The sequence below is a fragment of the Amphibalanus amphitrite genome, unplaced genomic scaffold (genome assembly GCF_019059575.1).
Source record: "Amphibalanus amphitrite isolate SeventyFive unplaced genomic scaffold, NRLGWU_Aamphi_draft 000108F_arrow, whole genome shotgun sequence".
In the NCBI taxonomy this organism is placed as follows: Eukaryota; Metazoa; Arthropoda; class Thecostraca; order Balanomorpha; family Balanidae; genus Amphibalanus; species Amphibalanus amphitrite.
Genome location: NW_024881603.1, coordinates 906,396 through 933,898, shown reverse-complemented (window position 1 = coordinate 933,898; position 27,503 = coordinate 906,396). Strand labels below are relative to the sequence as shown.

At 46.0% G+C, this 27,503-nt stretch overlaps 1 protein-coding gene across 2 annotated transcripts in view; it reads left to right on the top strand.

Annotated features, from left to right (window-relative positions):
• The first annotated feature begins 18,439 nt into the window (after positions 1-18,439).
• Positions 18,440-27,503, top strand: part of LOC122380859 (TAF5-like RNA polymerase II p300/CBP-associated factor-associated factor 65 kDa subunit 5L) — a 78,297-nt gene continuing 69,233 nt past the window's right edge. Inside the window, exons 1-2 of one of the 2 annotated variants that reach the window (XM_043364378.1) lie at positions 18,440-18,684; positions 26,395-26,605. The gene's annotated coding sequence lies outside the window, so the exon portion shown is untranslated. Of the gene's footprint in view, positions 18,935-26,394; positions 26,606-27,503 lie in introns of both variants that reach the window. The other variant, XM_043364379.1, reaches the window with a different exon arrangement.

The window sequence follows — 27,503 nt, the reverse complement described above, 5'->3', positions numbered from 1 at the left end:
AAAAATGCCCCTCATTTTCGATGTAGGTAGCAGGCTGAAGCAGCTAAATTATACATTTTCTGAAAGGCAATTGATCGGTAAAGACCATATTGATAAAAGAAGAGCGCGACCTAGCGGGACGTTTTATATCGGCATTCTAGAATGTTTATAACAGTAAAATTAACTCACAATTTTTAAAAGCACCTACAAACTTAACATTTGAAGCGTATTTATATATTCCGTTATAAGTGTTTCTTTCCATCGTGAAGCCAATGGTCTAAACATTTATTGTTTCATGGTCTAAAGGTTAGACCCCGAAAATATTGATAAAGCCGTCTAATATACCTACATTTTTCTTACCTACATTAGCTGCTACTTTTCTCCGTTCGAAAACGGGTCTACGATGCTTGTCACAGAACTTTGTATTTGGGCTGATGTGGCGCGGACGCTATACACCATGGACGAAAAATATTTGCAGATTCGTGGTCCATGGAATTGGACATTTCTGAACTACGTGGAACAGTCTAACTCAGTTTGGGAAAGGGCGGCAAATCCACCAATGTCGCGCTAATTCCGGCCGCGGTCCCATCGTGCAATGGCCCGTCTTTTTCAAGTTCAACCCTCACTGTAAACATCCTGTTGAACACATTTACAATGTTTGCTAGGTTAACCACTCAAAAACTGGTTGGTTCACATATGATTTAACCCTCGCCCGTATTGGTGTTTTGCCAGCGTCTAACGTATCGTGCGTTGTTACTAACGTCACGATTTATATTTGACCTGAGGTCAAATCTAACAACAACACTCGGAAAGGCCTTTGAAAGAGCTGTTGAATGCGCTTTTCTGTGGCGCTGTAGCTCTATTGGTTCCCGAGTTATGCGTTGAGTGTTTGGGAAAATGTTGAAATAGGCAACATTTTACCTTTGATGACCTCTGGGCCCAATCTTACCAATGCCGTGGATGCAGATGCCGTGGATGCCTACCACGGCGGCTGATCCACGGCACTCCATTTACCCAATCTCACCAATGCCGTGCCACGGCATTTCTATGCACGGCATTTTGCCCACGGTACAATTCAGCGCCAGCAGAAAACACGCAACGTGATTGGTCAATTCTTGTCACCTTCGCTATCGGAAATTGTGCGTATTGCTTGTGAACAAGTATAGCTCTCTATTTGAAGTTTTGTCGGGCGTTTATTTGTTTTAGAGCCATACATATGTGTGAAGGATAAGTTATTTGTGGAAAACGTGATAGCAAACTATGAAAAACTAAAGCCTGCCCAAAGAATTCTCCTGAAAAGCGGATTACTGGCCTAGTAAACTTCCGCGAGGACATTCTCGCGCTGAGAAAATCGAGTGGATTAGATTTCAACTTCGTTTCGCTGCTCATCATTTCTACATATTTACTTGCTGTTAAGATATTGCAACAATTTTGAGATAAAATTATTGAAGTAACGACCTAGTGATAGCTCCTCTGTTGTTTCTAAGACATTGGAATAATGCAATTGAAATGCAGCTCGTAAAGTTTAAACTTTGGGTACATGCACCCGGCCAGCTCAAGCTATAGCCTTATTTGCTGCTTTTTACGAGCACGATAACAAAAGGAATTACTCAAAATATTGAAGAAACCCGTCTACATCTCAAAACCATAACATATCAAGAAAAAGGCATTCAGTTCAGAAGTCAGATTGAGACGCATGAAGACAGCATGCTCCGTAGCTGTCTGTGCCAGACAGAAAGTGGTAAAATATGCATTGTGAGTGCTGATACTTGTTTGGCAAGTTTACGGTATTTCATTGTTTTAAATATTTACTTAGATATCATGAAGGATGTTTGTGAGACGTCCGGACGAGGTGAACACTGAAACACCCATATTATAGCATATATAGATAGGTTTAGCATTGGTATGATTGGGCCTAGATGCTAAAATCGCCCCCACGATCTCGTATGTATTTGAAAAATAAGACCATATAATGAATAAACATGTTTATTTTAATGGATTTGAGTGTGATTTTATCCCTGGAAAATACATGTTTTTGAAATAATCACTATGCGTGTAATCGTCGCTCTAAGATGTCAAGGGCATTATATGAAGAATTCTTTACTTTAAAAAAATAATAGTGTCAAATATTGCATAGTAACATCCTCCCAGCGACCTGTCCCTTTCACAACACCCGCCATTCACGGCACTAAAAGGTGGCGTGAATGGAACGGCCACCGACAGCGCAAACAGCTGATTATTTGCGTTTGTTCTGCCGCTCTCGCGGCAGCTTGTGCCACTGCCCATGTTAAAGCACTGCCGAAATGCCGTGGATAAACATCGACCGCATGCCGTGAATGAGATGGCGTGGATAGCTATCCACGGCATTGGTAATATGCCGTTGCCGTGAATGGGCTCCATTCACGGCATTTTGCCTATTCACGGCATTGGTAAGATTGGGCCCAGGTGACGTGACCTTTGACCCAGGAGCCGAGTTAGACGGGGACGTGAAAACGCCTCCCCCCAGCACGACACGGAAAACTTAGGCCACCAGCACGGCGCGGGTTAAGTTCGACCCTCGATGTAAACAACACAGCACGATATTTGCTAGCTGAATTACTGAGAAAACTGGTTAGCGCACATTGTATTAAAGATATTTATATTTTCCAAATGTGTTTTAACCCGCGCCCCGCTGGGGGTCCTGCATTTCCACGCCTTGCTGGGGGGGGGGGGGTGTTTGAACACCCACTTCTAACTAGACTCCTGGGCCACGTAGCGATTCGCGGAAGGCGGCGTTCGAAAGAGCGCCAAAAATAATAACGAAATCACTTCGGTCACTTTTTTGGTTAGGCTAAAGGTCAGGTCACCAGTGGTCAAAGGCAAAGTTTCGCTGATTTTCAGGTCAAATGTCGACAGTTTCCAAGAAGCCAACGCATAACTCGGGAACCGATATAGCTACAGCGCCGCGGAAAAGCGACTTCGATACTCTCAGATTTGACCTAGCGCCAACGGTTTTGCCTGCAGGGGGCAAAAACTGCCAAAATAACCGATTTTTTTTGGGAAGTGTTTCTGCAAAAACTTTTGACTCAAGCCTTGCACGAGCTTACTTTTACCAACATGACCTGACCGGAAAGGGTCATGTTGCATATCAGTCGATCCGTATCGTCGAGCTGAACACATCCAAGGCGTTTTCATCGCTCTAGCATGCCTCTATCAAAAGGTATTCTCGAAAAAACTGTTAGATGCTATTCGTAACCTGAGATGACCTCAGGGGCATAAACAGGGGTCTCGGATACTATTTGCATGTTCAATGTGTCTTAGTTTCTTGTAATTCAGTGTTTGGGAGTGTTTATAATGGCTTTGGTCCAAAAGAGGCGCTTTTCAATTTTCTCCCATTGACTTATAATGGGGAGGTCGCAAAATTGACCTGACCTTTGGTCATCGATATCAAAACTCTGAGATATGCAGAGTTTATCTCAGTATAGTTTACAGCGCGGAGCGCCGCCGTTTTTGGCACACCTTATAATACATCAATTCTACACATGTTTTTAAAAAATTCAGACCAAGGTCATTTAAGGTCAGGTCACCAGGTCACTTGAAGTGACCTCACCTCATGCAAAGTTTCAATGTCCGCCATAGCTACACCAAGTGACCGATCGCTTCGAAAGTTTCAACGATTGCTAAGAGCAATAGTATGTACAAAATGTATTATAAGGTGTGCCAAAAACGGCGGCGCTCCGCGCTGCCGTTTTTGAGATATTTGTGAAAAAAACACAGGGGGGGGGGGGTGTTCAAACACCTCCCTCCCCAGCAGGGCGCGGGTTAAACACCGATGATGTACCGTTATGTTAAACGCCATGCGATTGACTAACCGGCGCCGGGCCGGTGCTCGGCGCCACCTGCACTGGGGGGGGGGGGTGTTTGAACACCCCCCCCCTTCTCACTCGGCTCCTGGGCCACGTAGCGACACGCCGTAGGCGGCGTTCGAAAGAGCGGCAGAAGTAATGAAGAAACTATATCGGCCACATTTTAGGTCAGCTCAAAGGTCAGGTCAACAGAGGTCACCAAAGGTAAAATTTCGCCACTTTCCAGGTCAAACTTCGATAATTTCGACAAACCAGCGCATAGATTAGGAACGGTTTAACGTGCAGGGGCCAAAAACTGCCAGAATAGGTAGATGGTTTTTGCGGGAACTGTTTTTTCTGCAATACCTTTTGACTCAAAACATGCACGAGCTTACTTTCAGCAGCATCGTGTTCCTCTCGTCAAGGCGACGCATCGAAAGAACTATAAGTTGACCTCAAAAGTTCAACTTGAAAAATTTACCCTAGGTCAAGGTCATGACCTCATGACAAGGTCATGACCTCAGGTCAATGTCATGACCTGACCAGAAAAGGTCATTCTGCATCAGTCGATCCGTATTGTCGAGCCAAACACATACATATAAGGTTTTTTCATCGCTCTAGCATGTCTCTGTTAACCCGCGCCCTGCTGGGGGTCCTGGATTTCCACGCCCTGCTGGGGGGGGGGGGGTGTTTGAACACCCCCCCTTCTAACTCGGCTCCTGGGCCACGTAGCGATACGCGGAAGGCGGCGTTCGAAAGAGCGCCAAAAATAATGACGAAATCACTTCGGTCAATTTTTTGGTCAGGTCAAAGGTCAGGTCACCAGAGGTCATTGAAGGCAAAATTTCGCCGATTTCCAGGTCGAATGTCGACAATTTCCAAGAAGCCAACGCATAACTCGGGAACCAATAGAGCTACAGCGCCGCGGAAAAGCGCATTCGATAGCCCTATTAACGCCCTTTCTGAGTAATGTTCTCAGATTTGACCTAACGTCAACGGTTTTGCCTGCAGGGGGCAAAAACTGCAAAAATAGCCGATTTTTTCGGAAACAGTTTTTCTGCAATAACTTTTGACCCAAGCCTTGTACGAGCTTACTTTTACCGGCATCGTGTTCCTCTCGTCAAGACGCATCGAATGAACTATAACTTGACCTTGAAAGGTCAACTTGAAAATTTGACCTCAGGTCAAGGTCATGACCTGACCGGAAAGGGTCATGTTGCATATCAGTCGATCCGTATCGTTGAGCTGAACACATCTAAGGCGTTTTCATCGCTCTAGCATGCCTCTATCAAAAGTTATTTGCGAAAAACTGTTAGATACCATTCGTGACCTAAGATGACCTCAGAGCATAAACAGGGGTCACGGACACCATTTTCATATACAGTGTGTCTAAACCACTTGTAATTCAGTGTTTGGGAGTGTTTATAATGTCTTTCGTCCAAAAGAGGCGCATTTCAATTTTCTCCCATTGACTTATAATGGGGAGGTCGCAAAATTGACCTGACCTTAGGTCATCGATATCAAAATTCTGAGATATACATTTTGTACATGCTATTGCCCTCAGCAATCGCTGAAAGTTTCAAAGCGATCGGTCACTCGGTGTAGCTATGACAGACATTGAAACTTTTTATGAGGTGAGGTCACTTCAAGTGACCTGGTGACCTGACCTTGAATGACCTTGGTCTGAAATTTTCACAACATGTGTAGAATTGATGTATGATAAGGTGTACCAAAAACGGCGGCGCTCCGCGCCGCCGTTTTTGAGATATTCGCGAAAAACCACAAGGGGGGGTGTTCAAACACCCCCCCCCCCCAGCAGGGCGCGGGTTAAAAGTTATTTGCGAAAAACTGTAGGATACCTTTCGTGACCTGAGATGACCTCAGGGACATAAAGATGGGTCACGGGTACCATTTTCCGGTTCAGTTTGTCATGTCTACTTGTAATTCGATGTTTGAAAGTGATTAGAATGACGTTCGGCCAAAAGAGGCGCCTTTCAATTTTCTCCCATTGACTTATAATGGAGAGGTCGCAAAATTGAACTGACCTTAGGTCACCGATATCGAAGTTCCGAGAGATACACTTTGTGTATCATTATTATAATTATTGTATACATTATGTGTATTGTGTATACTGTTGTTTTATCAGTTGCTCAAAGTTTCAAAGTGATCAGTCACTCGGTGTAGCTGTGACAGGCATTGAAACTTTTCATGTAGTAAGGTCACTTGACGTGATATGGTGACCTGACCTTGGATGACTTTGGTCTGAAGTTTTCACAGAAGGTGTAGAAAAGATGTATGATAAGATGTGCAAAACACGGCGGCACTCTGAGCCGCCGTTTTTTAGATATTCGCGAGAAACCGGAGGGGTTGTTTAAACAGTCCCCCCCGCAGTGCGTGGGTAGGGGTATGATCAAGGATGAAGGTGTTACATATCTATGCACGTTTGCCTCATTTACCTACATATGCACACCCACCAATATAATAGATTTCTCACGGTCTTGATGCCCGCTTCTCCTCGTCGCCTGCTCGGCACCGGTCCACGCGGCACCCGCAGCGTCGATAGTCGGCCGGTGCAGCGTTCAGAGGTATCGTGTTCCCGCCTGCTCGGAACCATTCCCCTCGGCACCCTCCGACCGCCCGCAGCGTCGATAGCCGGCCGGTGCAGCGTCCAGAGGTATCGTGTTTCTAAGGGACTTAGTGGCATTCCACTCTATTTCCTGGTGGCTTCCAAAAAAAACACTGCCACAGCACCATTACCCCATCTAGTGGCTGACTTGTTAAATATCAATTCACCCGGTGTCAACCAGAGGCATTTTGTACCTTCCGATTTTAGACGATGCGATTTTGTATGATACGATCATCTCGTTTTGTAGGTTGCAATTTTGTATGATACGCGTTTGTTTGATCTGCCATTGTACGTTCCAATTTTGTACGTTCTGATCATTGTTTGATTTGCCATTGTACGCTTTACCCATTGGACGGTAAACTTTTGTACGTTGGGATTTTGTACGCTGCGCTTTTGTACGTTTGGGCTGTCCCCTACCTGGCCTGTTTTGTAGGTTTTGCGCGTTGTATGTTGCGATTTTGTATGTTTTGAGGATTGTACGCTGCGCTTTTGTATGCTTTGATAGCCACCCCAACTGGAAGCATCATCGAGCCCAACGACAAGGACGACACCAACTGGCAAGCTGGGGGCAGTGAAAACTCGTGTGAATCGAGAAACAGGAACGACCACGAATGCTTACTCGATACGCATGACGACAAAGGCTCCGATATTGCTGTGAACGACCTCGCCACGATCCTAACAGATACCGAAACCCCTTCTCTGATGATAGAGACGGAGCAGCTTCCTAGGTCGACAGACCTTCTGAAAAAGTATCGCGAGCTCTATCAGGAAATGCGAGCACAGTTTATTGCCCAGGGCCTGGACCGTGACCCTATGTCTGACCCTGAACTAGCGAGATACCTGTCTCGTGGGGGCAAAGGGAGCAAATAGGGGAATGGAGATGGGAGCGTTTTTTTTTTTTTACTGCACTGTGTACAATGCGTGACCTGTCAAGTATGTGTTTGAATATATGGTATTTACGGCGTTAATAGAGGCAAACAACCAAGGTTGAGGCATTGTTTGGGCCCGAATGCATAAACCGTTTACGCGAGATTACCCACAATGCTCGGACACGTTGATGACGTCACTGGTGGTAGATCTATGCATATTATCGATGCAGGTTTTTTTATCGATATAAGAACTTTGTTTTTTTTTTATATTTTCTCGAGACGAATGTATGATGGGTAGGGTAAGCATAGGAAACTTTGTGATGACGTCACTGGTGAACTTAACCCGCGCCCCACTGGGGTCTGCGTATAACACGCCCTAACACGGGGGGGGGGGGCTATTCATAGCCCCCCTCCTAACTCCGAAACTACTGGGCCGATCGTCAAAATTCAAACGGCGTCTGCTAGCCCCGGAAAAAACTGTCGAGCGAAACCTAATTTCATTGACCTCGAGGTCACCGATGACGTCACAGGTCAGGTCAAAGTAAAAATTATTAGCATTTTGGCTTGTTCACGTTTTGGGCTCTGACCGCCGTCTTACAAGTCAGATCATGCTCATTTTTGGACCACACACTCGTGAACAGATGCTCTAGATACCCTGAGGGTACCAAACTTGTACTTCGATTTTCAGGTCAAGGTCAGGTCATCACAGGTCACGAAAATATTATATCATGCGTCGGTCACGTGACACATGTTTTATGGTCCATTTAGGTCGGAGATTTCGAATTTGATGTCGTCTGTGTCATTCGAGGTCATTTTGAGTCGAATTTAGCTTAGGTCAGGTCACTTTCAGGTCAAAAAAGGTCAAATTTTGAAGATGAATTTTTTCAACAAAAAATGTGTATTGGATGCAGTTTGAGCTCAGGAGCACGATGGTGCTATTTATATTGGAGTACGATGTCAAATACGTGCTGAAAAATTGATTTGAAAATTAAGAATTGTGAATTTTTTGCAATAATGCGTAAAACTTGGCCATTTTTGAAGATATTTAGCTTAAACTTGCTAGTTAGTCATAATAATGCGTTCTATCACATATATTCCGTTTTTATTTCGAAAAATCAAAAACTTTTTGAAAAAAGGTAAAAATATAAATTTTGGATTTTATTATATCAAATTTTCCAAATTTTCTAAATTTCGAAAATCCGAGATAGCAGTTTGATAGCTCAGTCTATTCTGAGTCCTCTCATGCAAAGAAATTGGATCTAGCTTAAAAACTGAGCTCTTGGGAGCGATTGCCGTGGTTCAATGTTTTGCGTCGAAATCGGCCGAACATGACGCCACTCTGACGTCATTTTCGGCCGACCTATAGTAGTTAAGAAGTTCAAATTTTGACACAAGGTGTCAAATTGATGCAGCCTAAGGTACTGAAAGTTTGGCGTCAATACGCCAAGCGGTTTGGAAGTTATTGCAGAAAAACGAGAGGTGGGCTATGAATAGCCCCCCCCCCCCCCCAGTGGGGCGCGGGTTAACGTTAGCCTCCGATGCTGCGATGAAGCTGGAGATGGAAGATGTGAATTGCCAGTGATCTTCGAATGTTGAACGTTCATTGTGACATGTATGACTAGATTAGTTTCTTTTTGTAACATTATCTTTTTGTATTATGGGAAGCTAGCACTGAAGATGATATATTCGCAACGCGTTTGCGAAGGCTTTCTATAATACAGTACCTTCATATTTAAAAAAAAGATCTTCGAATCATATACGATCTCATGAACTTCTAGTTGTTTCCCGGCGGTGATAATCGAACGGAATGCGATTCTAAGCGCAATTACGCGCAAGGTTCGTGCATTGTTTGGATACGAATACATGGGATTGTGCAAGAGGTGCGTGTGTTAGGCAAGGACACGCGCTGATGCCGTCACTGGCAACACGAATTTCTGCTTATTGCTCCAAACAAAATATATCGAAATAACGTTTGTAATAAATCAATGAAATACTTCAACTTGTAAGGCTTTTTTAACAAAATAATCAATTAAAAAAGATGTTTTGGTGTCAACACATTGAAGCAGTGGCCGCTCGTTTCTTAAAGGGACTGTCCCACCTTTGCATTAGTTCTGAGTTGAGATAGCCAAGTTGGCGGCCAGGTTCAGAAACCACTATATATCCTGGTCGCAATATCCTCAGTTTCGTGGTGTTAAAGAAATTCGTTCCCTTCATTTGAAAAGTGGGCCTTAGCTAAGGCCCTATCTCTTAAATATTAACGGCCATTTGGTGACGTGATTTGCATTTTGAACGCCTGTCACACATGTGAAGTTTCACTTGCTTTACGAATAAGCTAATCAGAGACACTAGTTATTGTATGAGCCGCGTCATATGTGAGAGCAAATACCTATATTTGCTGCCAAATTTCCCCCACATTGACATGAAGTAAATCCTTCATTACGTCACAGATCCAATCTAAATGACGTCACGCTAAAATATAAAAGTCGCAATATCTAAAAAAGTATACAATGAAAACGCGTAAAAACTTGCAGAATTCGTCACAATATCATGAGTAACATTTCCGAATCCTAAATGGTACTTTTTTGAAGGTGGGATAGTCCCTTTTACGTGGTTCGCCAGCATAGATCAGGCTGGCCGACCAAACTCCAAGATCTCCAAGCGGGCCGTGCTTTGGATTTTGTTTAATGGCAAAGGAAATCAGCCTCAAGAACACCATCAGACTGACGGCTGGTGCTCTCCCGATCGACAAGTCGGCCATCGTGGACTGGAGGAACTTCACTCGCGAGCTAATGGTTAACGCACTCCAGGAGGCACCACGGATGGGCGAGTGGGCGATAACGTCCAGATCGACGAGTCTCTGTTCCGCGGACGACGGAAGTATAACCGAGGACGGGTGCTGCAAGGAGACGGCATCCCAGGACGGAGGCCGCAAGACAACCACGGGCAGCGAGTGGAGGGCCCATGGGTCTTCGGCCTACTGCACGACGCCACAGGCGAGTTTCGGCTCTTCCACGTGGAGCAGCGGGACGCCGGCAGTCTCTCCTACCCATCATCGTCGCCAACGTGGAACCGGGGACGACGATCTGGTCGGACGAGTGGGCCGCGTATCGCCAGATCCCACTCTGCCGCGACCAGCCCCAGAACGGAGGAGGCCTAATGAGCTACGTGCACCAGTCAGTGAACCACTCAGTGGAATTCGTAGACCCAGCCACAGGAGCGAACACCCAGCGACTGGAGGGAGAGTGGGAGCGCTGCAAGCTCCAGCTCATGCCGCTCAACAAGGGGACCTCACGTGCCCTGCTGCCTGGCCACCCGGCGTCCTTCTGGTGGGCTTTGCTGAACGGGCAGGCAAAGTGTAGCGACCCCTTTCTGCGCCTGCTCGGTCTGATCCGTGCCAACTACCCTCAGGTGTAGCGCACAAGCCGTACTCGGCACGGACAGGCGCAACGAGTGCGGATACGGAGCAGTGTCTCGCTGTTTTCCCAGCCTGAGCACGGTGGATAACTTATCACAAGCGATCAGCCGGCAAAGTGTGTTAATTGTTTAAAGAGTCTTGCGTGATGCCTGAGACGTTTTGATAATAATATGAACGGATAGCGATCATCTAAGCCTGAGCGCAGTGGCTTCTTGCTTCTTGCAGTGAAGTGTTTCTTTGATAAATGTTTTGATTAACTAATATACCTATACGGTTGACGCAGACGCTGCGGAGTTTTATTTCTGAACATTGATGCAACATTGATGCAAATGAACTGTGTAGATGAACTGTGCGTACATGATTAGATTTTGTTACATACCTAATCGAAAGATCCTGTTAATGGCGCCCGCGGTCCGCATTTAATCCCTCGTCCTTCCTTTGATGCCACACGTCAGCAGTTAAACTTGCACCTCTAGCTGAGTCGGGCGAGTCCGACGTGGCAGCTGGCCGCGGTCACTTGACCGAGCGTGACCCTTGTGCGGGCCGAGTAGAGGGAGTTGTTTTGTGCCCAGTGTGCTGATGGGCCATAGGCGTAGGAACAGGGGGGCCAAGTGGGCAAGTGCCCACCCACTTTTCGAGGTGGGGGGGGGGGCAACCATGTGTTTTGGCCCACCCACTTTTTACTCGAGGCCCCTCTTCTCGATTTGAGAGGACGTCGTCACCTCCCAGAATAAACAAACTCGGTAAAAATAAGTTCCACGAATCCCCACGCACGGACTCCAAGGGGCAGTGATGGATCCAAGGAGGCCCTCTGTTCATACTTGTCAGTCGAAGCCCCTGAGACTGATGGCCTGAGAGGCCCTAGTGGATCTGAGGAGGCCCCAATATCCACACTGGTCTGGGGAGGCCCCTGACACTGGCGGTCTGGGAGGCCCCTCTATCCACACTAGTCAGAGGTCTGAGACTGGTGGTCTGGGAGACCCCTCCATCCACACTAGTCAGGATAAATTTAGGCCCCTGACACTGGCGGTCTAGCCGAGGCCCCCTACCCTCACTAGTCAGAGGAGGCCCTTCTATCTTCAATAGTTATAAGAGGCCCCTGAGACTGATGGTCTGCGAGGCCTATCCATCTACACAGTAGTCAGAGGAGGCCCCTGAGACTGATGACCTGAGAGGCCCTTATAATCACACCAGGCAGAAGAGGCCCATGATACTGATGGACTGAGAGGCCCTTCTATTTATACTGGCCACAGGAGACCCCCAAAACTTTCGGTCTGGGAGGTCCCTCAATCCGGCACCAGTCAGAAGAGTCCCCTGAGACTGATGGCCTGGGAAGCCCTTATATTCACACTAGGCAGAGGAGGCCGCTGAGACTGATGGTATGAGAGGCCCTCATATTCACACCAGTCAGAAGAGGCCCCCGAGGCTGATGGCTGTGAGGCCCTTCTGTTCATATAACTGGCCACTGGAGGCCCCTGAAACCGGTGGTCTGGGAGGGCCCTCTATCCACACTAGTCAGAAGAGGCCCCTGAGACCGATGGTCTGAGAGGCTCTTATATTCATACTGGCCACAAGAGGCCCCTGAGACTGATAGAGAGGTCCACTCCTAATGAATCTGAGGGGGCCCTCTATCCACATTTACACTTTTCTAGGGAGGCCCCCCGAGACTGATGGTCTGAGAGGCCCTTTTATTTATACTGTCCACAGGAGCCCCCTGAGATTAATGGTCTGAGAGGCTCTTCTATTTATACTAACCAGAGGAGGCCCCTAGGATTGATGGTCTAACAGGCCCTTCTATTTATACTAGCCAGAGGAGGCCCATGAGACTGATGGTCTGAGAGGCCCTTCTATTCAAACTAGGCAGATGAGGCCCCTGAGGCCTGAGAATGATAGTCCGAAGAGCCATGCGGCGGCAACTGGCCGTGGCCATATTTCGGCTCGGTAGGGCCCCACAGAGCTCATGAGAGCACCTCAAGGGCTCCTAAGTAGACACGCTTATCCCCACGTGCCACGCCGGCCTCTAACGGCTCCACCCGCCTGTGATGGCTCCACACCAGTGTTTATGAGCGCCACACAGCGGCGCCTTTGAGGGTCATACTAGTGTCTCTTAGGGCCCTATATCGGTGGCTCTGGGGGCCCCACACCGTCGCCTCTGTGGGCCACCACACCTGTGCATCTCAAGGCTCTATAGGTACATCCAAGGCCCTATATACCAGGTAGGGTCGTCCGGCGATTCTACCTGATCGTGACGTCAGCTCGTGACGTCATCTGGGGGCAAGTCCTTGAAGTCCCGTTTAAGTCCTATGCAAATGGGCGATTTTTGAAGCGCTGTAGAACAAACTCTGCTAAAGCTAGCACAAAACTAAGTGCATCATCGGAAAGCCGAGACATTTTTCTTCGAATTATCTAAGAAGCGTTTTTCACTAAACCCATTAAATTTTCCAAAAATGCGTAAAAAAAGCCCCCATGCCTCCGCAGCCTCCCTTCCGCCGGCCGCCACGCCGCCGCGGTAGTGTAGTGGTTAGGATGCTTGCGCCGTAATCCAAAGATCGTGCGTTCGAATCTAGGCGCGGGTCGTACTTAAATCGAAACTGCAAGCAGAATATGTATTTTTTTCTTGATAAATCACTTATACTACAGCTAACCGTTCATAAAACTATCGATAACAATAAATATAGAATACATTCTAATAAAACAAATTCAGATATGGCGGCCGTTGCGCCAGGCTCCGCCCCCGACTCCGCCCCTTCGTGTGACGTCATCTGTGCACTTCGACACACAGGGAGATAGGGGACGACATGGGCCTGGGTACATCTGAAGGACCCACACCGACACCTCTGAGGGCCCCAGACCAGTATCTCGGAGCTCGGAAGGCCCCACACCGGTGACTCTGAGGACTCACCGGCTCCTGAGAGCACCATGTTGATGTCTAACGGCTCCACAAGGCCACTGAAGGCACCACACAAGCTCCCACTGAGCTCTTATGTCCATGTACCGGCCTCTGAGGGATTTAACCCTCGCGGGCCCGGGGGGGGCGTTTTTCGCCCCCCCCCCCTGGCGAATATTTGCGATAACTCCCGAACGCTTAGGGATAGGAAGGCGAAACTTTCAGTACCTTTTCTCCCATCAATTTGACATCTTCTGAAGTAAAAAATTTGGACCTAGCCCCCTTGATGACGTCTGGTTCATTTTTCTAGACCCCTGCACGGCAAAAATCGGCGTCACAGACGCAAACTTCAAATAGCTGCTAAAAATAGAGTTTTAGAGATAATAACAAATTACGAGCACGGCTGTGTAGCGTTTGACCTAGAGAAACATAGAAAAATAGTTTTGATGACCTGAGGTCAGAGGTCAGGTCAACGACCCCGAAATGTGGTTTTAGTTTTTGCAAATAACTTCGACAAAAATGGTCCTAGAGCTACGGCAGTGGTACCATCGCATTCGCCTTGTCAAGCCGCGTCGAATGATATATATTTTGTTCGGAAAAGGTCAAGTTTCATGTTGACCTCATGTGACCTCGAATGACCTCTGGTTGACCTTGACACATGAAAGGTCGTTTATGATGGATTTGTACCCGCTGATCACGAATCTGGCATCTATTTTCCTCTAAGCCTTCATTTAGAGCTTCCGGATGGCAAAATTGTTTTATTTATTATTACTAACTTGAATCAGTGAAATAGCCTCTAGCAGGGATACTCTTCTGTGGCCTTGACCTTTGAGCAGCCTTGTATCGTAAGATGAACCACAAATAGGGAACTGATAAGCCTCAAAACATTTCAAAACATCTTGGAAGTTAGCACGCAAGATGTGCGAAAAAGTGCCAAGTTTGAGGTCAATTTTGAGCGTGATCTTGACCTTGACCTTTGATTTGGAACACATTTTTAGAATCCTCAGATTCTCTTCTTTTGTTTGACACCCAATTTTGCCGGTTTGATGCAGCCTGCCGTCCTCTAGAAGGCTTACTTTGAGATCACTACACATGTGCCGGTTTTGGCCTTTGACCTTGACCTCTGACCTTGAAAATTGACCTGAGGTCAAAAATTTTAGATGCATTAGAATCGTCTTGTAAGGACCTTTCGTTTGGTATCGCTTTTGTTTCCGTATCTCCCTTATTTACGGAGTTAGACAGGGGGACGAAAAACGCCCCCCCCCCGGGCTGCGGTGGTTGGGATTACCCCCCGGGCCCGGCCGGGTTAAGCCAGCGCATTCATAGCTCCACACCAGCAATTGTAAGGGCTTCACACTGAAGTATCTGAGGGTTCCACACCGGTGTCTCTAAGGGCCACATACCGGCATCTCTGAGGGCCCATACCGGCATCTCTGAGGGCCCCATACCGGCGTCTACGAGGGTCCACATCTGGCGGGCACCCATCAGCGACTGAAGGTCCCACACTGTCGACTCCGAGAGCCCCATCTGCGTCTGGGAGCACCATGCCGTCTGTAAGAACCACAGCGGCTCCTCCGTACGAAAGATGGGCGTCTCCATGCCAAAGGGGAGCGGTTCTGAGACAGAAGGGCACCTACGTGCAATAGAGGGGCGCCTATGAAGCCCATAGGGGCGCCTCAATGCGAAAGAGGGGCGCCTCTGAGGCCTACATATATGGGCGTCCACATGCAATAGAGGTCTGCAAATTGCAATTGATCAATGCCATGGGGGTGCATTCATAAGAAACAGGGGCGCCGGCATGGCAAAGAGAGGTGCCTTCAAGTGTCCATAAAAGAGAGACGCCTATGATAAGCGCACATTGTATGCGACAATGGGGCGACTGTGGGACATATAGGGATGTCTCTGATGACTATACATAGGGCGCTTATATGCCAAAGAGGGCGCCTATGAAGCTAATGGGGGAAACGAGGAAGACATTTGTGTAAGGGTTTTCAGGGGTCATGCGCCGTTTGCAGCAAATGCATTCTATAAAAAACGGAGGGGAAATAAGTTTTAAAAATGGTGCGACCGGAAATGACGTCAGAGTGACGTCATGTTCGGCCGATTTCGACGCAAAACATTGAACCACGGCAATCGCTCCCAAGAGCTCAGTTTTTAAGCTAGATCCAATTTCTTTGCATGAAAGGACTCAGAATTGACCGCGCTATCAAACTGCTATCTCGAATTTTCAAAATTTTGAAAATTTCGAAAATTTGATATAATAATATTCAAAATATGTATTTTTATATTTTTTTCAAAAAGTTTTTGACTTTTCGAAAAAAACGGAATATATGTGACAGAACGCTTGATTATGACTAACTCTAGCAAGTTTTAGCTAAATATCTTCAAAAATGGCCAAGTTATACGCATTATTGCAATAAATTCACAATTATTAATTTTTCAAATCAATTTTTCAGTACGTATTTGACATCGTACACCAATATAAATGGCACCATCGTGTTCTTGAGCTCAAACTGCATCCAATAGACACCTTTTTTGTTGAAAAATTTTAACTTCAAAATTTGACCTTTTTTGACCTGAAAGTGACCTGACCTAAGCTAAATTCGACTCAAAATGACCTCGAATGACACAGACGACATCAAATTCGAAATCTATGGCCTAAATGGACCATAAAACATGTGTCACGTGACCGACGCATGATAAAATATTTTCGTGACCTGTGATGACCTGACCTTGACCTGAAAATCAAAGTAAAAGCTTGGTACCCTCAGGGTATCTCGAGCATCTGTTTAAGAGTGTGTGTACCAAAAATGAGCCTGATCTGACTTGTAAGACGGCGGCCAGAGCCCAAAATGTGAACAAGCCAAAATGCTAATAATTTTTACTTTGACCTGACCTGTGACGTCATCGGTGACCTCGAGGTCAATGAAATTAGGTTTCGCTCGACAGTTTTTCCGGGGCTATCAGACGCCGTTTGAATTTTGACGATCGGCCCAGTAGTTTCGGAGTTAGGAGGGGGGCTATGAATAGCCCCCCCCCCCCAGTAGGGCGTGTTATACACAGACCCCAGTGGGGCGCGGGTTAAGAAAATGATCATCATCATGTGTGTCATGAGCGCTGACGGCCAACAAAAGTATGATATTTATATTCAGTACGTAGGGGTGTTGCCGCGTAACTTTCAGCCTAGTTGTCATGGTAACGCCTCAAAAATTGACCAACCTTTCTCTAGGACTTCTCGTTTCACTCTGGCTCGTCTCGAATCGAAGGTGGATTGCGCCACACCCTTGTCAGTTTATCGTGAAGCTATTATCGGTAAGAATGATGTAGTGCCACGAAATCTAAAACAAGTCGAAAATATCAAAGCAAAGTTAAGCAGGGCTAAGGTCGACTCGCAGTCAACCCTATAGAGCCTTCTATAGAGCCTTGAGTCAACCGTGCGATCGTCAGACCCTTATATGGAGCTAGTGCGACGATGTATAAAGGAGAATGGGAAGGATTTTCAGGGCTTGAAGTTTCTTCGCGAAGTACGGTTTACCGATAAACCATATGTTTTTCTTTATACAGATCAACAAAAGACTGATGTAGCTCGATTTTGCTGCGAGAAAGTGTTTCTCGGTCTTTAGTATCGACACGACATTTAATATGGGAGACTTTTATGTGACTCTTTCGACCTATGAAAATTTGAGTGTAGTTTCAAACACAACAAAAAAACCACCCTACTTTTCTTGGGCCTGTTATGCTGCATGTATCAAAGGACAGCGACTCGTATTTGGCATGTGCATGTGAAATTCGACAACTTCTAGGAAACACCAAGACTCTAACCGCCTTCGGCACAGATGATGACGACTGACGAGGCTCTTCATGGGGCATTTAGAGCTTGTTTTTGTAAAGCGGACCAATATCTGTGCAAAATTCACTTTAGAAGAAATATAGAAAAAAGGGTTGGTGAACTTGGCATGTCTCCTTCAGACCAAAGTATCATTTTAACAGACCTCTTCAACGCGAATGACGGTTTGCTTACGGTCGGCGACGAGGCATCATTTATAAAAGCACTCAACACCTGCATCGACAGATGGGCTGCTTTGATTGGGGAGAAGGGTGTGCGATTTGCACGTTGGTTCCAGAAGTATAAGATCCGAGGGGCTGTTTTGGGAATCCTGGGGAAAATTTTTCAACGAATCTAACCCCGCGTTCGATGTCTCCCGGACGGCGAAGATTCTACGCCGTCCGACCAATCACGTTCCATAACCGCAGCCGAGCCCCCACTGACCTTGGACGGGATTGGCCGGACGACGTAGAATCTTCGTCGTCCGAGAGACATCGAACGCGGGGTAACTGAAAGCATGAACCGTAGTTACCCCATTCGCCGCCAGGGGTGCAACCCGACCCGCGAGCTCGGTCGCGGCCGCGGGTCAGGGTCAGTCCGCGTTGGTGCTCCGCACGGGCCGCGACGCTCCGTTTGTGTGCGGGTCGCCGGTATCTCGAGGCGGCCTGTCTCCTCATGGAGGGCCAGCTCCAGGCCGAGTTGAGTGCTTTGGCGGAGAGATTTACCCAGTTGGAGGTGTCGGTGGCTTCGCTTAGCGAGCAGCTGAAGAGCGACAATCCCGGTCGTCGGGCCGTCGCAGAGCCAGCCGAAGACCTCGGCTTCCAGCCGCAGCCTGGCGGTGAGGCATTTGCAGCAGTCGGATCGTTTAGTGATCTGCAGGCCGAGTTCAGGGCCATTCGCGACAGCGTAGCGAAGGTCAAGCTACCGCCAGACCTGGTGGTGGGTGATTCCAGAGCTGGTGTGAGCAGGGGTGACTGGCTGAAATTTCAAGTGTGCGCGTTTTCAAGAAACCTTGCTAAAATTGTTATCTCAGTGCACCAGTTCAGAGCCAGTTCTCCAAGAGATAACTACGATAACGCTCGCCCAACTCAGGTTCCTGCAAGAGGAATACACCAATCTTCTAGTAGCGAACCAGTTCGACGACGGAACGACAAGACTGCTCCAGACGCTTCAGCAGAACCCGGCAGCGTTTACTCCTGGCGCTCTGGAGAATCTTCAGCGCGCAGTGACCATCGCGGGAGCACGTTAAAACCGCCAGGTCAGTGGCCCTGGCAGGTTTCGGGGCCGGGGATCGTTTTTCGCGTCTGCCGGACGGGGTTTCCGTCCAGACCTGCAGGGCCAGCGCACCGGCCCGGCTGGCTCCGGCGCCGGGCCGGCTGACTGGAGATATCGCCGCGGGCGGTACGGAGCAGCAGCAGGGCCGCGCGACCTCGTGCCCCGTGCGCAGCCGGATGACGTCACAGGGGCCTGCGCGGCGGACTAGCGCGCACGCCACGTCAGTGAGAGGGGTGAGTTGGACACTATGCCGTTGCATAGAGAGGCGTGGGCCCGTATAGGGGCTCCCGATAACGTTCTTGAGTGGGTCAATAATGGGGTGCCAGTGCCACTCGTAAGCGTGCCAGAGCGCCGCGTGTTTGAGAATCCTAGGTTCAGCGAACTAGAAAAACAGTTTCTGGACGCGGAACTTTTATCTTTGCAACAAAGAGGTGTGGTAGAAAAAGTTAATTCACACTTCACAGCCACATTGTGTTTCCCCTTTAAAGGTCATTCCCAAGAAAAATTCAAAGTTCCGTTTGATTTGTGATCTTCGCTATGTGAATGCTCACTGTGAAGTGCCGCGTTTTTCGTCGGAAGGTGCGACTGTTCTGCCAGAAGTGACAGTGATGCGAAATGGTGAACTTGCGGTCACTGTTGATTTGAAAGATGGTTTTTATCACTTCCCTGTGCATGCAGATTATCGTACGGACTACGGGGCATTCCACGTCAAATCAAACACCGAAATCCGTCATCCCCTTCGATTTTTCTGAAAATTTGTAGGCAGACTGGGCATGGTTCAAAACTGAGTTACGTATAATATTTTCGAAATTTGATAACGTATCGCCGAGATATAGGTCATCGAATATAGCCAAAAATGCCACACATCATTTTTTTAAATGCTTATAACTCTGGTTCCTTTTCTGGTATCAAAATGATATTAACAGGGTCTTGTAGGCAATTGATAAGGCTTTGATTTTTAATTATAAAATTAAATTGAAGTGACCTTGGAATGCATTTGACCTTGAATTAAGACAGAAAAATTTAAATAGCAAAAAACACGCCACCTTCGATTTGGGTAATTTTTACATATTATGTCCGTCACAATGTTCCTAACCATCTGTGAAAAAATTGGAGTGGGCCATTCATAACTTTCGCGGCAAACCGTTTTCATGCATCAACATCACGCAACCGCGCGTGACCTTGAAAGACAGAGTCAAGACATGCTTGCTTGTGTACACTTTCTGAAATGAATGATTGCTGATTAGTGATATCCCAAACTCTGCGAGAATGGAAATGCATAGTCATCGTAGTCAAGCATTCACGTTCCATTGTAAAAGTGTCTCAGGCAAACGGTATTTTGCGGTGAATTTTGAGCCGTGTGGAAATGCATCATGAAATAAGTTCAACGAAAACATTATCACGCAACGATATCTTCACGTCTTTTGATCTTCACTATACGAAAGAACATACATTTTTGAGTATGTATGGGGAATTTCTAGTTAATCCGATAATAAATATGGCAGTTAGAGTCCTGTTAAAGGGACCCTCCCACCTTAACATTAGTTTTGAGTTGAGATAGCCAAATTGGTGGCCATGGCCTGAAAATACCGGTTTGGGCATTCACAACATCGAAAAATGCCCTAATTCGGAGATGGAATTTCAAACTTGCAGTTTTCGGATTCTAAGGGGCTAATGCATTGGTATGCCCCCTTAGAATTTGTGACGTCAGCGGAGATCTAACGATTTTTAAATCTTTTACTAAAACGTTTGGCAGCACGCGGTGGTATATGCTGCTTTGCGCGCAACAAATGCCGCACTTTCAAATAAAGTCGCTAGGAACAGCGGAGATCCCAAAAAGTAAACAAAAGTAAAAGTCTAATATCTTGAAAACCGGTGAATATTTTTCGATGAAATTTGGTAGATATTCATTTTTGCTCTTTCTGAACCGAGCGACATCACTTTCATGCCAATTCATTAACTTTTTTGAAGGTGGGAGGGTCCCTTTAAGAATAGCATGTCGCCGGCTGAGGCGGGATCGGCCGACGCGGGAAACGCAGCAATCACAATTTTGTGTTTATACGTTCATATTTCAATTGTTTACCAACCTATTTTCAGAATTCTTTCACCATAAGATTGCATCCGTTCCGTCCCGGCACAGTCTACAATTCAGGCGGCGCGTAGCGGTCGGCGCCGGGTGCCGAGTCGCCGCGTCGCCGCGGCGACAGGATGTTCACTTTACACCGCTATTACTAGAACAGTTGTGAACCGATTTTCTTATTGCTTGCACGATGAGATGTGCAATTCAATTCTGGACAGGTAGCCATAAGTAATTTTGCATCAATATTATGATATATTGGCGAAAAACAGGAGGGGTGGGGCGAAATTCACTCTTCCCCCTCCACTGCGCGTGCTAACATACGTTTGCATATGTGCCATTTTCTTCAAAACTTATGAATGGCCCACTCTAATTTTTTCCCAGGTTGTTAAGGATATGGTAGGCAATAAAATATATGAAAATGAGCCAAATCGAAGGTGGTGTGTTTTTTGCTATTTCAATTTTTGTACTTAAGAACAGAGTTAAGCAAATTTCAAGGTCATATATTAAAGTCGATGCAATTCTAAACAAATGCTTAAGAAATTACCTAAACAGTAAGGTTTATTTCATTCAAATCAAACAAGTACAACCAAAGTTATGGTCGTTCAAAAATATAAAGATGCAACATTTTGTAAAAATTTGATGCCCTATATTTAGAAGACCTGTGGTTAGAATGTGCAAAAAACATCAATGTAATGTCCGGGGCGACACAGGAACTCGCTCACAAATTTATAATGAAATCGCTGATGGTAAGGTGCAAAACAGCCGATTTTTGTTCGATTTGACGTGGAATGCCCCGTACGTTTTTGGGGTTCCAGCAGGGCCTCGGCTAAGGAATTTTGACTGGTGGGCCACTTGGGCAGCGACATGGACTGACCTTCGTAGCCATAGCCCCCCCCCCCCCAATTTTCGATTTCTCCCCAGATTTCGGCCACTTTATTCTGCAAAAAAAAGAACGTCAGGATGGCATTAAAAAATGTAAAAAACGGGCCTCGACCCCTCCCCCGACTCTTCAGAGAGAGGAGAGAGTAGAGAGTAGGGACCCACAACCCTCTCAGTGGTGATACTCCGGCGGTGCACATAAAATCGCACAAGTCAGTTGGGGAAACTACGAGGCGAATGTCAAAAAATGGATTGGTCAATAAATGGACTTTTGATGACCATATATGGGCATAAATGCAGCCCCCGCTACTAAGGGTGAAAAACGGTATAACAAGCCGGTACTTGCGGTATCGCGTCCACTAATTGGAGAGAAAAGGCTTCCATTTTTCACCAGGAATTAGTTTGATTTGATTAAATTCGGCGAATTGACTCGAAAATGGCGATAGGAAAACGGCTTTTCTGCAGGTTCTGGGTGTCACAATCAGCTGGCCAATTCAATAAATGGATTGGTTTATGAAAGAAAATTGTTAAAAGATTTAATTTAATTACAATAAACAAAAATATTTAATTCTAAAATAATAACTTAAGTACAATTAGAAAAACCATAAACAAAATAATAAAAATAATGACATTTTTAAACCACGGTACAGCTTACATTTTTTGGCGCGACTGTTTCAATCCGCCATATTTGCCAATCACGGTTTGACCTTGCGTTGTAACTCTGCGATTTAGAGCCGCCAGGTAATTATGCACCGGGTGAGTGTAGGCCTTGTGTGGTTAAAAAACATTCTTATGCCTTATTTTTTCATTTGAATGCTAAAATTCATTGAAAAGATGAAGTTGTCTGATTTTATGACCATATATGGTCATCGCCCCGCCCACTCCAGCCGCTGATTGGCTAATCCAATTTTTGTTTGGCTCCTCGTAGTTTCCCCAACTGAAGTATGCACAAAATATTGACGCCGATAAAACTTTGGACGATAACTTACGGCCGGTCGGATGTTAAAAATCAGCGAGCACTGAGTGGATCGCTCGCCGACTAGTCGGAGATTCGGAAGCGGTGACGGGATCGGGCGTTGTCGGGTGGATCGGGAGGAATTGTGAACAGCACAAGTGCAACTTTAGTGAAGTGGGTTGTAGCAGGAACCCCAAAAGGGGGTTGTAGCAGCAGCCCCAACATCTCTGAAAATGATCATTAAGCATATTGGTGTCGCGTGGAAAAGAATTGACTCAAAAGCCCAAGCGCACTGTGCAGCCCTAATATTTTCTAAAAAAAACTAAGTTATGTACGCTTTTGGTGAACAGTGTCCCAAAATTCAGATTTCTCTTTGGTGTCTGAGTGGAAAATTCTAGCCACCCAAAATGTGAGTGGAAAATTATCCATTCTTATTCTTGAGTGTCATCTTCAGCCCAAATGAGAAATTTTTGGAACGCTGACTGTGAACGGTTCGAAATTCGTCCGACTGGTCAGATGTGTGACTGCAAGCATCATACCGGTCGTGAAGACGCATAATATCGCTTGCAGACTTCAATCTGCTGGAAGTCGCCGACACTTCCTCTAGTTTGACTCTGGCTTATATCGTGTATATCGACTAGCCGTCTGAGATCGCTCGCAGGCTTATACCCGACCGTCTGAACTGGTCTGTTCTTTATTCGTAGTTTTTCTTGTAACTGACTGGTCTGCGGCAGATGCTTATGTGACTGCAACCACTCGATCGATCGGAAAGCTTGCAAGAACTTTCGCAGACCTCGATCGGCTGGAAGCCGCCGACACTATCAGTAATTGACAGAGGGGGCATTCCACGATAGATCGTACCACTTTTTTCCAATTTGACACCCTCATCTCTCGGAATTTGACGAGAATTGGTCTCAGGGGTAATCAGGGGCTCTGAATCCACCTGTAACAATTTCAGGCTTATCAGATAAGTATTTGTTGAGTTATGGTGTATAACATTTTTTGGATCTTGCTTTGCAGCGCTAAGTTTGGCGGGCTGTAACTCTAAGACGGATTATTCAAATGCCAAATGTTATATTACATTGAACTTGCAATGAAACAGAGATTAATGTGTATTTTTGAAATTTTGAAAAATACGCTATTTTTGATATATGACATATCGAGTTTTCTTTCATTTGTATTTTTGGACTTTGGGACCAAATTTTTTTGAATTTTTATTTCTTTAAAAAGATATGTGGCTCATGGTTAAGAAGTATGCCAAAAATTAGGAAGGTGTTCTTTCTATAAATGTATTTATTTTACGTCACGATAACGGTTTCGAATAGTGATTTCGGGAGGGAGCTTATAAATGGCGTGGTAAAGCTGCCTAGTGACATCACGGGTTACTGAAATTTCAATTTAAGTCTGAGTCATCCGAAAAAAAGTGAAAAGAGGGTTTATCCAACCCTCTTTCCTATAAGCGCGAGGGTGAAAAAGACTGTTTGGTTCTGACTTAGATTTGGACGCCAATGACCATAGCTGTCCGAGATGAAAGTTACAGGACGCATACATGATGTCCTCCAGAGGTCTCACAACTTGTATATCTGGGAATTTTTCAAGGTTACATGAGGTCAGGTCGGTCACGTGACACCACTGTTATAAATCAATGGGAAAATATAAAAACTGTTATTTTGGCGCCGAGAATGATCTAAAACTATCCCACGTACATGGTATCGTGATTTCATGCACTCCTTGCAAAGTCCAATGCTTTACTTTTGCATTGTTAACCTTGCGTGGCGTCATTTATGACGTCACTAGGGTCGTACGAGTTTTTCGTCAATAACTCCCGATCAAATGGAGCTAGAGAGTCGGGAAAGCCACCAATGGACTCGGGAAGACCTTCCGAATCGAATGGTATGCCATATGATACCCTTTGCCCAGCTTCGTGACCTGAGGGGCTCTGACCTGACCTTAACCCGAGGTCAACTACTTAAGTTGATCTCACACTAGCAAAAAGTATACCATTCGATGCACCTGAGCTAGGCGAACACAATGATGCCAAAGTCGCGGCTCTGCGGCCATTTTTTGCGAAGTTATTTACTAAAAACCGAACCCGTAACTTCAGTCACGTGACCTGACCTCAGACGCTACCGGTTGACCTGAGACCTTAAAATCGGGTACCAATCGCTGCGACTTGTAACGGCACACACGCTCGTTTTTTCCGCGAGGCTCTAGCTCTATTAGAAGCGAAACGGCGTGCTGGGGTCGTATCAACCCTTCCGAAACCCATTTTGTTTGCGGGAAAATGAGGAACTTTTAGAAAGAACACCTTTCTAAATTTTTGCATGTCGATTTGCAATGACATGAAGTTTATTTTGAAAAAATAAAAATGTGAAAAATTTTGGTCCCAAAAGTCATTAAAGGCAAATGAAAAAAGATTAGGGTTTTTGCTCAATAATGAAATTTTTTCTTTGGAATTTTTAAATAGTAATATTAATTTTTGATTCATCGCAAGCTTAGTGTTGTTTACTTTTTGTTGGTTGCTTAACCCGTTCTTGAGTTATAGGCCATCAAACTCACCGTTACATACCGAAGTTAAAAAAAATGTAATGCAATATAACTCAAAAAGTTTTGATCTGAGAAGTCTGATATTTTGCCAGGCGTCTTTGGGGCCTATGATTACCCCTGGGACCGATTTTCATTAAAATCTGAGAGATGAGGGTGACGGGCCTGGTACGATCTATCGTGGAATGCCCCAGAGGCAGACGTCTTTCACGATTATTGCATAAAATTTAAAGCTTCGGTCACACTTCACCGGATTGGACCAACGGACGAGAAACGGACGAGAACTGTCAGCGTCCGGTGATGTCCGTTTGTTTCCGTTGGACGTCCGTTTGTCATCCGTTAATATCCGTTCCATATCCGGTGGTGTCCGGTTGAGCACACCGGACACCACTGGACATGGAAGTACTGTGACGTCACATGGAAATCGAAGTAAAAATCATACAGCAAAGACGTAGGTGGTGGATAAAGTTGTGGGTACTATAGTCCTCCCAAGAGGATATTGCAAACAATAGGTTGAAGTTTTTCACAAGAATATGTTTCACCGATGGGTACTTAACAGCCTGAAAATGTACGATAAGATCTGCTATTTCAATTTGAAAAGTGAAAAATGTGAAAACTTCGATTTTTCGGAAAATAACTGGTGGGCCAAATCTTTGAGGCTGGTGGGCCATTTCGGGTCACTGGTGGGCCATTTGGCCCACCAGTTAACATGTTAGCCGAGGCCCTGGGTTCCAGTACGGTGGCAGTTGGTTTGTATGGTGTGTACTTCCGTTCGGTATGGTCGCTAGCCCATATTATTTTCATAAATGTATTCGAGCTGTGGTGGAGTATACCTGAGAGGAAGAAAAAATTTGTCTGTGATGGCTTATGTCGATGACTTTTTGTTGACGTCTACCCAAAGTGCAATGTCGCATGACCTCAGAGTTTTCTTAGACACGTTGGAAATGCTTGGTTTGTGTGTAAATCGGCAGAAATCATGTCTGGATCCTTCAGAGACGGTGTCTTATTTGGGTTTTGATATAGGTACATTGTGCTCATCAGAACGACCCCCCGCTCATAACCGTCCCGAAAAGCAAGGTTTCAAAACTCAAACAGGATATTTCGAGAGTCTTGAAACGCCCCACCGTGTCCGCACGTCTCCTGGCACGAATAGCAGGACGCTGTATTAGCATGATGGCTGCTGTTTTCCCAGCAAAGTTAAAACTACGAAATGTTTACTGCATGCTCAATTCTAGGCACACGTGGAACGAAGCCATGTTTTGGTCGGCCGAGGCGAGAGAGGATCTGACGTGGTGGATCCAGTCGTTGGACGGGTGGAACGGCCGGCTGCTGGTGCCGCCGGCTACATGCGACTTTCAGCTCTGCACGGACGCATCAGGAACAGGCTGGGGTGCGACCCTTTCCGCGCCTGTCGGCCAAACCGCCTCAGGCTTCTGGGGGTCAGAGGTGAGCGCCGAAACGTCCAATTTTCGAGAGTTGTTAGCGGTTTATCTAGCGCTGTTATCTTTTAAGAACTTGCTCTATGGCAAAACTGTCGAAATTTTGTCAGATAATATCACGGTGGTCGCCTTAACCCGCGCCCCACTGGGGTCTGCGTATAACACGCCCTACTGGGGGGGGGGGCTATTCATAGCCCCCCTCCTAACTCCGAAACTACTGGACCGATCGTCAAAATTCAAACGGCGTCTGATAGCCCCGGAAAAACTGTCGAACGAAACCTAATTTCATTGACCTTGAGGTCACCGATGACGTCACAGGTCAGGTCAAAGTAAAAATTATTAGCATTTTGCTTGTTCGCGTTTTGGGCTCTGGCCGCCGTCTTACAAGTCAGATCAGGCTCATTTTTGGTTCACACACTCGTGAACAGATGCTCTAGATACTCTGAGGGTACCAAAATTGTACTTTGATTTTCAGGTCGTCAGGTCATCACAGGTCACGAAAATATTATATCATGCGTCGGTCACGTGACACATTTTTTATGGTCCATTTAGGCCTAAGATTTCGAATTTGATGTCTTCTGTGTCATTCGAGGTCATTTTGAGTCGAATTTAGCTTAGGTCAGGTCACTTTCAGGTCAAAAAAGGTCAAATTTTGAAGTTATAATTTTTCAACAGAAAAGGTGGCTATTGAATGCAGTTTGAGCTCAGGAACACGATGGTGCTATTTATATTGGCGTACGATGTCAAATACGTGCTGAAAAATTGATTTGAAAAATTAATGATTGTGAATTTTTTGCAATAATGCGTATAACTTGGCCATTTTTGAAGATATTTAGCTTAAACTTGCTAGAGTTAGTCGTAATAACGCGTTCTATCACATGTATTCCGGTTTTGTCGAAAAGTCG